This window comes from Schistocerca piceifrons, chromosome 2 (assembly GCF_021461385.2).
Source record: "Schistocerca piceifrons isolate TAMUIC-IGC-003096 chromosome 2, iqSchPice1.1, whole genome shotgun sequence".
Classification (NCBI taxonomy): Eukaryota; Metazoa; Arthropoda; class Insecta; order Orthoptera; family Acrididae; genus Schistocerca; species Schistocerca piceifrons.
The window spans coordinates 61913609-61930448 of NC_060139.1; positions in this window are offsets into that span (position 1 = coordinate 61913609).

Below are 16840 nucleotides of genomic sequence, written 5' to 3' on the forward strand. Positions count from 1 at the left end.
CCTAGAACTTATAGCTACTTAAACCTAACTAACCTAACCACAGCACACACATCCATGGCCGAGGCAGGATTCTAACCTGCGACCGTAGCGGTCACCCGGATCCAGACTGAAGCGCCTAGGACCGCTCGACCACAACGGCTGGCACTGATGTCGGCATCGGGTATTAATGCAGAATATGGTGAGTCCAGTAAACTCGCACGACATCCTCGAGAAGTATACATTCCCTTTCAGAGTTTTTCTGCTCCACTTCTGTATACAGGATGAGTCACCTAACATTACCGCTGTATATATTTCGTAAGCCACATCAAATACTGACCAATCGATTCCACAGACCAAACGTGAGGAGAGGGGCTAGTATAATTGGTTAATACAAACCATAAAAAAATGCACGGAAGTATGTTTTTTAACATAAACCTACGTTTTTTAAAAATGGAATCCCGTTAGTTTTGTTAGCACATGTGAACATATAAACAAATACGTAATCAGTGCCGTTTGTGGCATTGTAAAATGTTAATTACATCCGGAGATATTGTAACCTGAAGTACCACTCCTCCGCTGTTCGGTCGTGTGTATCGGAGAGCACCGAATTACGTAGGGATCCAAAGGGAACGGTGATGGACCTTAGGTACAGGAGAGACTGGAACAGCACATTACGTCCACATGCTAACACCTTTTTATTGGTCTTTTTCACTGACGCACATGTACATTACCATGAGGGGTGAGGTTCTGTGGAATCGATTCGTCAGTATTTGATGTGGCTTACGATATATATCCAGCGGTAACTTTAGGTGACTCACCCTGTATACATACATACTTCTGTATCTACGTGCCTACTCCGCAAGCCACCTTATGGTACATCACAGAGTATTAGTTATTTCCTTTCCAGCTGCACTCGCAAGCAAAGTAAAGGAAAAACGTCTGTCTACATGTCTCCGTACCAGCTCTAGTTTCTCGTATTCTCGTAGTCATTACGCGAAATGTTTGTCGGTGGCAGTAGGAACGTTCTACAGTCAGCTTCAAATGACGATTCTGTAAATTTCCTCAATAATATTACCCGAAAGAACGTTGCCATGACTCTGGAGAATCCTATTTGAGTTCCCGAAGTATCTCCGTAGAATTTGCATGTTGTTCGAACCTACCAGTAACAATTGCTTCGATGTATTCGTTTAATATGACCTGGTGTGGCCCCCAAAGACTCTAGTACTACTCGAGAATAGCTCACACTATCGTCCTCCAAGGGGTCTCCTTTACAGGTGAAGCACATTTTCATAAAATTCTGCCAATAATCCTAAGTCGACCAGCCGCGTTCGCTACCACAGTCCTCAAAGCCTCGTTCCATTTCATGTGGCTCTGCAACGTTACTCCCGGATATTTAAACAACGCGACTGCGTCAAGTAGTACTAATGCTGTATCCGAAATTTACGCGTTTGTTTTTCCTACTCAGACCCATAACATCCATTTTTCTACATTTAGAAACAAGTGCCACTCATCGCATCAATTATAAATTTCGTCTAAGTCATCTTGTGTCATCCTGCAGTCAATCATCTCCGACGTCTTTCCGCACCACAGCATCATCAGCAAGCAACCGCAGATTGCTACTCACCCGGTCCGCCATTATCATTTATATATACAAAAAATAACAGCGTGCCCATCACACTTCCCTGGCTCACTGCCGACGATACCCCTGTCTCTGATGAACACTGGTCGTCAGGGAAAACGTATGGAGTTTTTATTACTGTAAAAGTCTTCGAGCCACTCACTTATCTGGGAAGCTATTCCGTATGCTCGTACCTTCGTTAACAGTGTGCAGTGGAGCACCGTGTCAAATGCTTTTCGGAAATCTAGAAATATGAAAATTGACGGATAGGTAGATGTGAAGGATACATGTGTTTTAGATCTAGACTTCTCTCTACAAACGTCTAATAGTTTTGCATACTTTTGGGGAAAAAACCAGGAAACTTTAATCTTGTAAAAAAACTGTTTGCCAATTTGCGAAAAAAATTTTGATCTCAGTTCCGAATAACTTCACAAGAACACTATAGAAAACTCCAATGACATAGTTTATGCAATTAATAGTTTAGGATAACCATTTACAAGTGTAGTCAACGAGTTCGGATAATGTCGGTAGTACTTTGGTTTTAACTCGATATACGTCATCAAAACGTTTAAAACTGTCCCTACCTTCTATAATGCTGCCCATCTTATCTTATCCTGACAACTAATCATAATAACTGTGATCTATTAAACAGCCCACACAAACCATATTCGAAAAATATTTCTTTGTCCAATTCATTGTTTATCATGAACCGTCAAGGTGTGCGTCATATCGACTTGATATTGAAATGACATCGTAGTATTGAGCAATTATGTACCAGTCCAATCTACGCAAGATTTTGCCGGAGTAAAATCAACAACGCTCACCTCTTTCTTCTCTTCTGTCCAGGTTTGGAACCGAGTTGGCCCGCTGTGCGCCTTCGGGATGAACTGACCCTCGCGCAGTGTAGTTACGGTGTTGAAATATTGTGTAACACTGAATCAGAATTGTTTGTATACTACCGTCTTCTTTAGATGTGGTCATAATATAAAGTCTGTAATTACGGATATTTCAGTAATGATGAACTACAGTACTACTTATCTGACAATGACATTTATGATCATCTCAAATGTTACTTTCATCCTTACGTTTTGTGCACCAATGTAACATAGCAAGTGCCATACTTTGCTAGCATGTATTGATTGACTGCGGTTGCTGTATGGTGTAATAGTTCACCCTGTTGAGTGGTGCTTAAGATAGGTAAATAAATTATTGGAACCAATGTGAAGTGAATTAGAAATTAGAAACTAAATGAAAAACATAGTTTAGTTTAGAAGAGTTATACACTGTAAGTGATGAAGAGAAAGGAGCGACCATCATAATGGAAGAAGTAAAGTCTGCCATTGCTGCAATGAAAAATGGCAAAGCAGTAGGTACAGATACAATACCGGGAGAAATACTAAAATGCTTGAACCACAATGGAATAAGAGAAATATTGAGGTTATGTAATAAAATATGTGACAGTGGTGAATGGCCTGAGGACTTTTTGACAACAGTAATGATTCCATTATCGAAAAAACAAGGAACCAAGAAATGCAGCGAGCACAGGACAATCAGCCTCATTTCACATGCAGCCAAAGAAATGTTAAGAATAATTAATAAAAGACTTGAAAAAGTAATAGAGGAGAATCTCGGCGAGGAGCAGTTTGGCTTTAGACGGAATACGGGCACCAGAGATGCAATAGGGCTCCTACGAATCTTGGGAGAAAGGTTTATTGAAAAAGGAAGAGACCTATATATGCGCTTCATCGATTTAGAAAAGGCATTTGACAATGTGGTTTGGGACAAGCTGGCGACTATTACGAGGGAAAAGAGAGTGGACTGGAAAACCAGAAGACTTATAAACTCATTGTACCTTAATCAAAAAGTTTCAGTTAAAGTGAGAGGAGAAAGTACAAACTGGATCAGACTAGGGAAAGGAGTAAGACAAGGATGCTGTTTATCACCTACTCTTTTCAACCTGTACTTGAAAAATATGATTGACCAATGCTCATTAGATGACAAAGGAGTAGAAATTGGAAGAAGAAGAGTAGGGTGCTTGAGATTTGATGATGACATGGTCCTTCTAGCCACAGGAGAAAAAGAATTACAGTATTTGGTGGACACCATTGCAACTAACGGAAAAAAATATGGAATGAAAATTAACACAAATAAAACAAAAGTATTGACAATAGGAGGAAATAAGGAAATAAAAATTGTGCTGAATGGAGAAACACTAGAACAGGTGCAAAATTTTAAGTATCTTGGAAGCAGGATAGACACCGACTGGAAGTGCACCACAGAAATTAAAACAAGGATAGCAATGGCAAAAGAGACGTTTTATAAGAAAAGGAGAATCTTCTGCAGCGGTCTGGACAGAGAACTCAGAAAGAGACTCCTAAAATGTCTTCTATGGAGTGTTCTTCTGTATGGCGCTGAAACATGGACTAGGAGGAAAAAAGACGAAGGCTGGAGGCTTTTGAGATCTGGACATGGCGTAAGATGGAAAGAATAAGTTGGATGGACAGAGTAAAAAATAAAGAAGTACTGAGAAGAGTGGGAGAGAAAAGGCAGCTACTAGATGTAATAAAGAGAAGAAAAAGAAATTGGATTGGGCATATATTAAGAAAGAATGACGGACTGATAAAAACAGTTTTAGAAGGTTATGTAGAAGGGAAAAGGAAGCGAGGAAGGAAGAGATTCCAGATACTGGATGACATGATGGACGGTACAACATACAGCAGCCTTAAGAAGGAAACAATGGATCGCAGAAAATGGAGAGGCAAAGGGCCTGCTAATAAAGCAGATAACTGATGATGATGATGATACACTGGCAAACAGCGGACAGAGCAGAAGAGGCAATGACCGTGAAGTCAGCACGTTCAGGAGAAGCCATCGCCCTCCCCACGTAAGCGGAAGCTGTCGATTCAGCCGTCAGGGCATCGCCCGACCGGCTCACGTGTTTCTCACATGTGATCAAAGGCCTTCGCCTACATTCCAAGAGCCAATGACCGACGTTAAGAAGATTCTTCGAGAAGCTCTTCAACGTGACAGAAGAGGCAATGACCAGCTCACGTGTTTCTCAATTGTTACATGTGATCAAAGGCCCTCACCTACATTCCAAGAGCCAATGACCGACGTTAAGAAGATTCTTTGAGAAGCTTTTCAACGTGACAGAAGAGGCAATGACCGTGAAGTCGTTCACCTCCAGTGAACTGAAGTAAATAAATAAGCGAGACGCAGTGGGCCCGACAGTAGTTTTCAGTTCAGTTCCGGTACAGTTCAGTCGGTGCTGAAGACCGTCATGCAGGAAGAGACTACATCGCACACAGAAGCACCAAGTCCGCCGCTGTAATGGAATAGCAGGCAGCGGCCTCGGCGCCAGAAGACAGAAGTTAAAAGGTATTTGATTTTCACGAACCCGGGTGACTCGTGAGGACGGGAAGGAGACGGCCTCACATCAGCAGTCACCTGTGAACTGGTGATGAGGATCTGACAGCCGAAGACTGGAAAGCTGGAGTCCGTTGTTCGAGTCCGGGACACTGGCCTTCCCCCGCCGCGCCGCTTCGCTGGCCGCCGCACAACACTGTCACAAGCGGCCGTATAGAGAAGAAAAACACTGGGACGCCACATCCAAGGTATCACCATCCGATTCACGACTTCGTTCTCAATAATTAAACGGGCCATCTCACTATGCGATCTCCAGTCAACTGGACGAAACAGCGACACGAGATATACACCACCACGCGTAATCAGACGCAGCCGCTCACGCAAGCAGAAGGCTTCGCAAACGACACAGCTGCCGCACTCCCAGCCGGAAAAATCCAATAAGGAAACCATTGTACAAAACTATCAATAAAAGTTATCTTATGTAAAAATGCTGTTTCATCCAACCTCATACCCGAGCCAAGGAAGAGCCCACCCTGACCACATGTTGTTAAGAGAGATAAAGTAATTTATTTAGTGTTTTTCAACCTGTCATGAGGCTACCCAGTTTCATCCCCAAAATTATTAGAAGGAATGGCACTTAGCTTGACTCTTCTTTTACAAAATTCCCAGAAACAAAATAACAAACTTGTAGACGTCTTGCATAAATAACCTAGTGAATTGAAGCTGATGCATCCATCGCCGAATTCTTTCAGCCATAGCAGGTGTAGTTTGGCATTCTCTACAAAGTCACGGTGCATTGTTGTGACTGAATATCACCTGTTAAAACGTCGCTCGTCGATGTATTATCAACTAGATGCACGTTAGGCAATGAACGAACAACAGAGCGAAGGGCTTGCTGCTCTTGGGAGAAGCAGCCGGCACTCTCGAGAAACCATGGCTTACAATTGGCACCAACGTAAACGTTTAGTTTCACTGTGTAAGAAAAAATCCACTCCTCTGTTTCTATCTCGATTTATCTACAGCACATAGTATTGTGAAATCGGACGAGTCTTTTTAAAACACTGTGTTATCTTGTGTGTGCGAACCACCAGTTTCCCAACTCCTAACCATTAGTTGTCAATGTACCTACATAACTCCTTATTTATCTTTCAAGTTTCAATATGATTTCATACATAGGGCTGTAAAACTTCCTAGCATTGTTGTACGATTTACTTTTTTTGCCTAAACTCTATGATTTCCGTTAAACCTTCTACAGATTTTTAATGGTTTAAACATATCATTCGGTTGATAACCTTCACAAATTCCTTTTAAGAGACACAAAAACTGAAAGGTTAAATGCTAGGGTTGAATTCAAGATCTCATACCTAAGCCAGAGGACACTGTAAATGGAGTGTGTCAGACTTCATATATCGATGAATAAAGGAGAAAACTGATATAAGTTTTCGATTTTTTACCACTAAGTAACGACTTCTGCTTCAATGTTTACTATATTACTTGCTCGTAAAACACGTTCACTAGATTACAATAACTCTTATTATGATCGATAAACATACGGCAACTGGGCTGTATGCCACAATGCCGAATTGTTGCAACGTCAGAAGAGAAAACACAGCTTTACGAAATTAGGACGATTAGTAACTAATGTGTCACTTTATTTCCGTTATTTCAGAAAAACTGATTCATTATGTATCAGGCTCTCGTAAGTCAGATATTTCACAAATTTAAAAAATTTCAGCTGTGTTCATATCGAAGGAGTATCTTTCTAATAGCTATATGCACCGTGTTTTGTATCATTAGCAATCTTAAATTATTGTTTCTGTAAATTTTAAACTGCACTGAAGAGTGGAACTGCAATATACATTCATGGTATTCGATGTACGAAACATTCTTTCGGAGCAGAAACATTTTTTCTCCAATTCACGAGCACGCATATTCATTAATGCGTTAAAGTGCGGCCTTTCAAAATGGTATGCATTCGGGCTTTAGCCGTAAAGTACCGCTAAATTTCAGCTTTCAATAAAAACAATTGCATGTAATTATTTACATTATAAATGCGCAGCATATTCAGTGACGGTGCAGTAGTCCCAAAATGAATAATGAGCTTTTACCACTGCTCATTACTCTCGTATTACATTAGCTCTCAACATTAGATGTTGCTGGAAATAAAATTATAGAACTGTGATTTATCACGTAGTTTGCATTCAAGTAATAGGTACGTATGCAAATTACTTACCTAACAAAGTAACTAAAACGAGACATCTGAACCTCTCGCACGTACGTTTGATGACATAAAATCATCTACCCTCAGGTTTCAAAGATAAAAGAATATAGTTCAGTGAAATAATTTCGTGAAGTGCTTGAGAGTGGATAAGTAAAGCAATGTTTTGCTTATCTTTTTGGTATTCACACAATATTCTCCGGTTCAGGAATAAAATGGTAGAAAAAATTGTTCGTGAAATGTACAGAGCGCTTCACGCGTTGTGAACATTTTAGGAAACGGTAGAAAGGACTACACATTCCATGTAACATTTGTTCAATATTTATTGGTTACAGATTCAGCTATTTACGGAAGGTAATTTTAATTTCTCGTACTTGTACTCCAGTTGCCACGGTTTCTTCTATCAACTGTCAACTTCGTCTTAATGCTGAAGTTGCGAAGCTGCTCTTCAGTGAGCATTGCTGAATATTTCGACAGTACTGTGGTTTGTTGGTCGCTTCCACTGGATCGTTTAAGAAAGCCGCAAGTATTTATAAATGCAAATTATACCTGTACGATATGTCTGCACGAGTTTTGTGATGGAACCTTTGCTGCTGCTTCTGTAGAATACGGTAGATGATTTCTGAACCACAGAGTAGCGGATTCTGGAGTGTTTACTCGGGTTTTCACTATATTTTGTGAGACTGATACTGTGTTCAACAATAATTTTCCATCCGCAAACGCTAATAAACAGAGTGGGAGTGACGTGAAAGATATAGTTTGGTTTGTAGGCTGCAGTCCTTTGACAAGTAAGCTCGGAATTGTTCCACGTATCGGTGTTGCTTGCAAAATAATATGATGGGAGACTACGTGTGCACTGCCTCTAAACATATCATTTACAGAGGATTCAACACCTTAGCAGATGAGGGTAAGAAATTTGAATTTTATCGGTGGATAATGGCCGAGTAATCCCGTTAATAGTGTTCAGTGACGCAGTCGTGACGATATCATCAACACTCGTAACTCACACCGGTGGTCCGACGAAAACTCACATTCCTTTTTGGGGATATTATCCAGAATAATTCTCTGTAAATGTATGACCCTGTATCATAAACTGTTGTCTTACAGGATACGTTATCTAGACGATTTTCGCAATGAGCTTCCAGTATTATTGGAAGAGATTCCTTTGGCTACAACGACGGGTACGTTCTTCGAGCACGAGGAGTCCCCTGCACATTCTAGCTGCAGGTGGTACATTACCTAAGTCTTCCCACGGAAGACGGCTCCGCAGAAATGGTGATTTTTCGTTGGGACTAAGGCCCCTCTCTGTAGGGATTGTTGAAAACCGTAGTCCACAGAGAAAAATTAAACACTAGAGATGAACTTATCGTTCATATCATAAATAATGCTCCCAACGTCAAAGAATTTCGAAGTGTTTCGTGTATCCATGTTCATGCTTATTGGTGCACGGTTTTAAAAAGTCTTTATGAACAAGGACCTTAATTCTTGCATTTTTTTAAAGAAATTTCTTTAAAAAGGAAATATATCTTTGTTGCTCTGCTCTTGGTTAAGTTTATGATCTGTTTTCCTTAGAGATGAGCAGGAGGAGGAAGAGGAGCAGGAGAGAGAGAGAGAGAGAGAGAGAGAGAGAGAGAGAGACAGACAGACAGATTTTGTCTGGTCTGTGATTCATGTCACCCAGTTCGCTTTTGAAATCGTATTTTGGTGAGGGAGAGGAACAGACAGATAGGCATATTTTGTTTGGTCTGTGATTCATGTCACCCAGGGCGCTTTTGAAATCGTATTTTGGCGAAGTCACTTTAATCTTTTGATACCTCATATTTTGTCCTAGTACTGTTAAAACCTTGTTATTTTATTCATAGTTAGGAGTAGAATTTTATTCAGCGGGGCTCATGATTTAAGATCTGTTTTACCTCCTTCACCTAGTTTTCAAATGGTTCAAATGGCTCTGAGCACTGTGCGACTTAACTTCTGAGGTCATCAGTCGCCTAGAACTTAGAACTAATTAAACCTAACTAACCTAAGGACATCACACACATTCATGCCCGAGGCAGAATTCGAACCTGCGACCGTAGCGGTCGCTCGGTTCCAGACTGTAGCGCCTAGAACCGCACGGCACCTAGTTTTCAGATCACATTACCGAAGGAAGTGTCCTTTTTCTTTAAGAATGTAAAAGACATAGTTGGTTTTTCTTCATTTTAAAACATGTTATATTGTTTTTATGTGGGTTTTAAATTGTTGAAGAATGTGATCGTCACTGTATCATAACTAAACTCTTTGAGAAGCGAACAACTTAAAAGGTCGGACGGGCAGTTATTTTTGAAGCTTTCGTGAGATGTCGTTCTCTACAAGGGGCTTGGGATGCAGTAGGAAGCTGTTGTTGATTGGAAAGGTACTGAGCAATAATAAATTTATTAACGTTTCTGAAAACACTGATGAATTGATTTTTAAAGCAAAGAGCCAAGAATAACATTGACCATTTCAGTAACCTACTAATAATGTACTCCTCAAGAGGGCAACAGTATAAAATCACTTCCTTTTTGCAAAGAGTATTAAAAAAAATACATTTACATTACAAACAGCAAAACATATGATCAAATGATTATGCCACAAATATCAAACATCGGATATTGCCAATATTCATCAAAACTACCGAAAAAGAGGGGGTGGCAGTTGCAACGCCAGTAGCAACAATTCCTCCTTGTCTACTAACATAGAACGGTGGTTGCCGCTACCATACCACTAGACACCTTCATTAACAATTTCAGTCATAGTACTCAGGCATCTTTAAGAAGATCACAGTTGACAAGAGGTACAATCACCTATCCTGTAACACAGAGACAACTTGTTAATTATTTAGTAATAATTAAACGTACTACAAATGCAGAAATTCTTATATAGATGCACACAAGTTAGTGAACAGGTCGAGCTCGAGACACTAGCCAACAAGTAACTATCGGCATTCCTCAAAAATAAGGTAGGTAGATTCAACAATTTTCACTGACTATTAAGTACAATTCCTAAATAAAATGAATTACATCTGCATTCTATACCCTTAAATTCTAAAATCATTTTGCGGTAGTGACAGCCACAAGGCCACACACATTGACAGAAATGGACTCACGGAGTACCAGACAAAACCTACATAAATAACCCATTCATCAACATAACAACGGGCAACCAGGATACGGGGTCAAAATAGCCACCACACGACACCAAGTGACGTGCACACTAATCGGATCCTCAACGTGGTTTCTCGTAAAATCCAGCGCCCATTGACAAACTCCTGCTTCGAGAGCGCCAATAGAAGGATTACTCGTAGTCGGAAACCTACGGGTATCATACAGCAGACGCCACCGCGTCCAGTGCTTGCAAAGGTCACACCGCTCTCCAACCCGGCACCACAATGGACACAAACTACTTGCAACTTCAACAGCAGAGGACACGCCGAATACTGTGCGTCCTGCGGGAGTAGATTTTAACGAGCCATGCTCACGGCTTCGACGAACACTCGGCCCCGCAAACCCACAGTCAGCAAAGGCACCACTATTACCAACGGACCCGGCACACGCTTCACCACAACAACACGCCGCGTCACTTGCGCTCTCCGTCGCCCGTGTCACTCTCTCCTCTTCTCTAGATCGTCGCAGCCCTTAACTACCTTCTTCTCCGACTTCTGCCGGCAACAGTAACACTCCACGCGCTCTTGCGGCCAGAGGGATTCCAAATCCGCGGGAATTACATGAAATTAAACGCTGGCGCACGGCACAGGGCTGTATCTAATTTAATGTTCAAACAATATATGTCTTGAAGAACTGTTGTTGTTGCAATCGGTGACCTTTATTGTTGTTATTCTAATTTTTAAGCTGGCCCTTTTTGTCAGTTATTTGATAAAATAAAATTATGTAAGAATTTGTATGTGTTTATTTCCTCGAATGTGCGTTTGGTAACTTCCACTATCTTGTGCTTATTACGAGATAATTCATTTACGATACCCAATTATGAAATGACACATTTGGCTGTTACTTAACGCCATCGGTCAGTATTTGTTTGGGTTAAATTCTAGCAACTGCTTCTCTTTAACCTATAAAAATTAGATTGTCAGAAAAATTTTGGCTTCACACTATTGGAAACTGACACCAATTAGCTTTAGCATGGAAACTTCCTGGCAGATTAAAACTGTGTGCTGGACCGAGACTCGAACTACGGACCTTTGCCTTTCGCGGGCAATTTCAAAATGGTTCAAATGGCTCTGAGCACTATGGTACTTAACATCTATGGTCATCAGTCCCCTAGAACTTAGAACTACTTAAACCTAACTAACCTAAGGACAGCACACAACACCTTTTTTTTTTTTTTTTTTTTTTTTTTTCATTTTGTTCGATATAGTTCGTTGCTTGTGGTCTGGGCGGACGTCACAAGACATCCGTTAAAGTTGATCGTTGAATCCTTGACTCAGTTTTTTTATTACAGAGAGCACACAGGCCTCTGACCGAACACGCTGAGCTACAGTCATCACGAGGCAGAGAAAATCCCTGACCCCGCCGGGAATCGAACCCGGGAACCCGGGCGTGGGAAGCGAGAACGCTACCGCACGACCACGAGCTGCGGACTCGCGGCAAGTGCTCTCATTCTGGAAACATCCCCCAAGCTGTGGCAAAGCCATGTCTCCGCAATATCCGTTCTTTTAGGAGTGCTAGATCTGCAAGGTTTGCAGAAGAGCTTCTGTGAAGTTTGGAAGCTAGGAGACAAGGTACTTGGAGAACAGAAACTGTGGAGCGGGTCGTGAGTCGTGCTTGGGTAACTCAGATGGTAGAGCACTTGCCCGCGAAAGGCAAAGGTCCCGAATTCGAGTCTCGGTCCGCAACACCGTTTTAATCTGCCAGGAAGTTTCACATCAGTGCACTCTCCGCTGCAGAGTAAAAATCTCATTCTGGAGCTTTAGCATTACTTCCATAGAAACGTGTGATGCGCTTAGCATCCACTGTAGACAACAGCTTGTCGACACTTCAAAGTCATGACATGATTTCACGAATCTTTAGTCATAAAAAAAGGATTTTATGGTTCTCTGTGAGTATCTGATTAATGGAATGTTGAAGTGAATCGGCTATTAATATTCCAACACGCATCATACTTAATCTGCATTATCTCATCGGACTCAGAAAAGGTGAAATAGACGAAATCGGCTGAGGAAGTGACTGATATTTTGCAGAACTGAATTCATTCTTTTGTTGTCTCAAGATAGTAACAAAAGCTAGAATCCCCTCGCTATCTTTGGAAACAACGAACATCCAACATGCTGGAGTAGCTTGGTTCAGCAACTTCTATTAATCAGTAGAACGAAAAACCAGTCCAGGTTGCAAATTTTTACTTTTGATTCATTCGATAACTAGTTTCAGGCCGATACCCATTTGCAAATCGTCACAACAAAGTTGAAAATGGCATTGCACATTTTTTACACTTTCGGAAATGCCATTTTCGACTTTGTTCTGATTATTATTTCGTATTAAACTTGGGGAATCTGCGAATCTGAGCTTCGAAAAGTTGAAACGGGTCTATGAGGAACATTTCTTACCAACAGCGCAAGATTTTCACTGGCAGAAATCATTATTGTAGCACCGAGCACACATGGAATATAAACCCTGCTCAGGGAGCCCTTCAAAAACCGACGAAAAAGTCGAACTGTTGTGACGTCAGACCGACGTTTAACAATAAGGATGATAGATGGCACGCTGAACTTAAAACATTTTCTCCGTACATAAAATTTTTACCGACATTTTACACATCATAAAAGTTTGTGCCAAAGTGGTACTGAAAAACCTTACAACTGAGCAGAAGGACACTGGAAGAAATGTGTGCCTTGGTCTTCTTGAGAGGATAGCCATGACAACGAATGGCTCAGTCGTGTAATCACATGTCATGAATCACGGATTTTTGAATACGATCCTGAAACAATGCTACAAATTGGAGAGTGTCACACTGAGACATGTCCTCGACCAAAACAGCTCGAATGAGCGAAACAAAGATCAAAACAATGTTGATTTGCCTTTTTGACTGTAGGGGCATCGTGGACAAGGCACTTGTTTCTCCAAGACATGCTGTCAACCAAGTGTTTTACAAAAATCTCCAGTGTCGGTTAGACCGTCAGTGAGAGAGCACTTCGATTTCCTGCTGCTAATAAGGCGAGTACACCGTTCGCTTGTTACACATTTTTGCGAGCTTCAAACAGGTACAACTTATTTTCAGTTATCTGGGTAGTTACTATTTTATTTTTGTAATTTCTTGCGTGTTTGAGTGCCCACTAGACACAACCGTTTATTTTAATAACAGTGTAGTGTACAGTATCGCCGTTGCTATCGACCCTCGTATCGTACAGGCTTTTGTTTGTTTGGTTAGAACAGCTCAGTGTCGGTTAGACCGTCAGTGAGAGAGCACGTCGATTTCCTGCTGCTAATAAGGCGAGTACACCGTTCGCTTGTAGGGTAAACATAGTCATGTGTAGGGACTGTGGTTGTTGTGAGCGGACGCAAGGAGAATTGGCCACTCTTCGGGGGCAGGTGGAGGCTTTGTCTGTTAGGCTCATCGAGCTCGAGGCGCAGGCGTCGGCTCGTAGTGGCGTTGGGGCAACTGTGGTGAGACCTATGCCTACTTCGGTGGCCTTGGAATCACATGGAACCCCTGATGTCGCTGCGTCTTCCGGCAGTGAGCATCTTACCGGTCAGCCATCACTCCAGGGTGAATGGCGGACAGTGGTGGGCTCGCGCGTGCCTGGCCGAAAGGCGAAGGTGGGATCTGGCCGCGTGGCAGCTGCCTTACCCCTTTCCAACAGGTACGGGGTGCTTCCTAGTGGTGATGACATCGTTTCCGAGCCACCACAGGATGCCTCGCCTGTTGGGCCAGTGGCCGATTCTCCGGCAAGGTCCCGACAGTCACAGAGGGCGGGGCTATTAGTTATAGGGAGCTCCAACGTTAGGCGGGTTATGGAGCCCCTTAGGAAAATAGCGGGTAGGTCGGGGAAGAATGCCAGTGTGCACTCGGTGTGCTTGCCGGGGGGTCTCGTCCGTAATGTGGAGGAGGCCCTTCCGGCAGCTATTGAACGCACTGGGTGAGACCGGCTGCAGATAGTAGCACATGTCGGAACGAATGACGCCTGCCGTTTGGGTTCTGAGGCCATCCTTGGTTCCTTCCGGCGGCTGGCTGATTTGGTGAAGACAACCAGCATCGCACGCGGAGTGCAAGCTGAGCTTAATATCTGCAGCATAGTGCCCAGAGTCGATCGCGGTCCTCTGGTTTGGAGCCGTGTGGAGGGTCTAAACCAGAGGCTCAGACGACTCTGCGACTATAATGGTTGCAAATTCATCGACCTCCGTTATTGGGTGGAGAACTGTAGGGCCCCCCTAGACAGGTCAGGCGTGCACTACACTCCGGAAGCAGCTACTAGGGTAGCAGAGTACGTGTGGCGTGCACACGGGGGTTTTTTAGGTTAGAGGGACCCCCCCTTGGGCGAAACGATAAAATACCTGACGGCTTACCAGAGAGGACATTATCATCGTTGATAAAGAACGTCCGTCCTCAGAGACCAAAAACAGGAAAAGTCAACGTAATATTGGTAAACTGCAGAAGTATCCAGGGCAAGGTTCCTGAATTAGTATCTCTTATTGAAGGAAATAGTGCGCATATAGTATTAGGAACGGAAAGTTGGTTAAAACCGGAAGTGAACAGTAACGAAATCCTAGACACAGAATGGAATATATACCGCAAGGATAGGATAAACGCCAATGGTGGAGGAGTATTTATAGCAGTAAAGAATTCAATAATATCCAGTGAAGTTATTAGCGAATGCGAATGTGAAATAATCTGGGTTAAGTTAAGTATCAAAGGTGGGTCAGATATGATAGTCGGATGCTTCTATAGATCACCTGCATCAGCAACCGTAGTAGTTGAGCGCCTCAGAGAGAACCTGCAGAACGTCGTGAAGAAGTTTCGTGATCATACTATTGTAATAGGGGGAGACTTCAATCTACCAGGTATAGAATGGGATAGTCACACAATCAGAACTGGAGCCAGGGACAGAGACTCTTGTGACATTATCCTGACTGCCTTGTCCGAGAATTACTTCGAGCAGATAGTTAGAGAACCAACTCGTGAAGCTAACGTTTTAGACCTCATAGCAACAAATAGACCGGAACTTTTCGACTCCGTGAATGTAGAAGAGGGTATCAGTGATCATAAGTCAGTGGTTGCATCAATGACTACAAGTGTAATAAGAAATGCCAAGAAAGGAAGGAAAATATATTTGCTTAACAAGAGTGATAGGGCACAAATCGCAGAATATCTGAGTGACCACCATCAAACGTTCATTTCTGAGGAAGAGGATGTGGAACAAAAATGGAAAAAATTCAGAAACATCGTCCAGTACGCCTTAGATAAGTTCGTACCGACTAAGGTCCAAAGCGAGGGGAAAGATCCACCGTGGTATAACAATCATGTACGAAAGGTACTACGGAAACAAAGAAAGCTTCATCATAGGTTTAAGAGTAGTCGAATCATAGCTGATAAGGAAAAGCTGAACGAAGCGAAAAAGAGCGTAAAGAGAGCAATGAGAGAAGCATTCAACGAATTCGAACATAAAATATTGGCAAACAATCTAAACAAGAACCCTAAAAAGTTTTGGTCATATGTAAAATCGGTAAGCGGATCTAAATCCCCTATTCAGTCACTCGTTGACCACGATGGCACCGAAACAGAGGACGACCGAAGAAAGGCAGAAATACTGAATTCAGGTGTTCCGAAACTGTTTCACTGCGGAAAATCGTTACACGGTCCCTGACTTCAGCCGTCGCACGGACGCCAAAATGGAAAATATTGAAATAAACGATATCGGAATTGAAAAACAACTGCTATCACTTAGTAGCGGAAAAGCATCCGGACCAGACGAGATACCCTTAAGATTCTACAGTGATTATGCTAAAGAACTTGCCCCCTTTCTATCAGCAATTTATCGTAGATCGCTGGAAGAACGTAAAGTACCTAGCGACTGGAAGAAAGCGCAGGTCGTTCCCATTTTCAAGAAGGGTCATAAATCAGATTCGAATAATTATAGGCCTATTTCGCTTACGTCAATCTGTTGTAGAATAATGGAACATGTTTTGTGTTCTCGTATTATGGCGTTCTTAGATAATACAAATCTCCTTCATCATAACCAACATGGATTCCGCAAACAGAGATCATGTGAAACTCAGCTCGCCCTATTTGCCCAAGAAATTCACAGTGCCGTAGACACTGGCGAGCAGATTGATGCCGTATTCCTGGACTTCAGGAAGGCATTTGATACGGTTCCGCACTTACGTTTAGTGAAAAAAATACGAGCTTACGGAATATCGGACCAGGTTTGTGATTGGATTCAGGATTTCCTAGAAGAAAGAACACAACATGTCATTCTTAACGGTTCAAAATCTGCAGATGTAGAGGTAATTTCGGGAGTACCGCAGGGAAGCGTGATAGGACCTTTATTGTTTACGATACACATAAATGACTTAGTTGACAACATCGGTAGCTCCGTGAGGCTATTTGCAGATGACACGGTTGTCTACAAGAAAGTAGCAACATCAGAAGACTCGTACGTACTCCAGGAGGACCTGCAGAGGATTAATGCATGG